The sequence below is a fragment of the Macaca nemestrina genome, chromosome 10 (genome assembly GCF_043159975.1).
Source record: "Macaca nemestrina isolate mMacNem1 chromosome 10, mMacNem.hap1, whole genome shotgun sequence".
Taxonomy (NCBI): Eukaryota; Metazoa; Chordata; class Mammalia; order Primates; family Cercopithecidae; genus Macaca; species Macaca nemestrina.
Window position 1 is genome coordinate 65,253,627 of NC_092134.1, and position 1,452 is coordinate 65,255,078.

Genomic DNA, 1,452 nt, shown 5'->3' on the forward strand with positions numbered 1-1,452 from the left:
TCCTGTGTGTCCTTTTCATGACAGCATGCTAGAATTTAATGGGGTGCAAGGGGTAACTACAAGATAACAGCAAATAAGATATACAAAGTAACTAACTGCTTGGAATGATTTACCAGGAATGCCTTCGACAGGAAACTCAAGCCACTAACACCACAAGGAACCAAGATCAAATGATGCTGAATCTTGCTAACACACCTTCAGGGTGCCGTACAGTTAGGAAAGTTCATAAAAGCCAAATAAGTCTAAATGCAGCTCAAATTCCACCACACTCAACTTTTCATAGTGTCTAAAAACCCCATCTACATACCTAGCCCTTCAGTTAAATGAGTAATATGGCCTAACCATTGTTCTGCATTAAAGGGACTCTGCTCTGCATTTTGTCTGCTCAGTGCTACTGGTATACAGCATGGAAAACAGGAGTAGTTTCAGATGGCACATCCTGGGCCACCAGCAAGTTCATTCCACAAGGCTTTCACTGTGTCCCTCCTGCACACTGACAATTCTGGGACTTGGCACCTTTTGTGTTAATAGGTGGGACTTCACCAAGGTCTTCATGGATTGTGTCTCTGGCAGCTTTTCTCTTCATTGCTTTCCCAGCACCTAGTTCTTCGTTTCAGTCATGGAATCATTAGGCTGTTCACTAGGAACTACCCTCTCTTGATTGATTTCATATTCCAAAGTGATCCCTTTCTGCCTTTCCCCATCAACACACTGTGGTCCCATGTCTGATCTCTTCTGGGGATCTCATTCCTAGACAAGTATACAGGACAGGAAAGGGTGGTGAGCTGCAGGGCATTGGTGAGGGGAGACTGGAGGACTGTCTTCATCTTGCTATTTCCCCTGAGCTTCCTGGGCAGGTTCCTGGGCCATCAGCAACAGGGCAGTCTTCTTTCCTGAGAAACATTTGGAAGAGCTGGAATCTGGGGGATCAGGAACCTGCTACCTGGCTTTGCCAAGGATAGGGGGAGATGATGCACCGACAGCCTTTCCTTAATCCACTTTTAGGGTTCTCAGCATTTTCCAGGATTCAGCACCACTGGCAGCTGAGTTGAAGTGTGCTGGACTTCCATAGAGGCCTCCAGTCTTGGTCACAAACCATTTTTAAGCTGTCCCATTTCTTGGTGTCTCTAGGCATGAGAAGGGCTGAGAAACATTCATTTGCCAGTCAGCAAAGAAGTATTTATTATGGGGGCTTTAGATTCTTGGGAGTAAAATTACATTTGCCTCCCCAGTGTTTCTGGGTGATTGAATTTAATACCTGTTTGTTTGATTGTTTCCCAAGTTCTTTGGTTTTCCAGAACAGTCAAGAGGTTGCTAAACTCAGCCAGGAGCAATAGAGGAATTTAAAAGTCACCACTGTGTGAAAAGTCAATATCCAAGTGCTGGTGCCTATTCACAAACTTCTCAAATGCTGGGGCAAAAGCACAGTTTTTGCATGCTTTAGTAAGGACT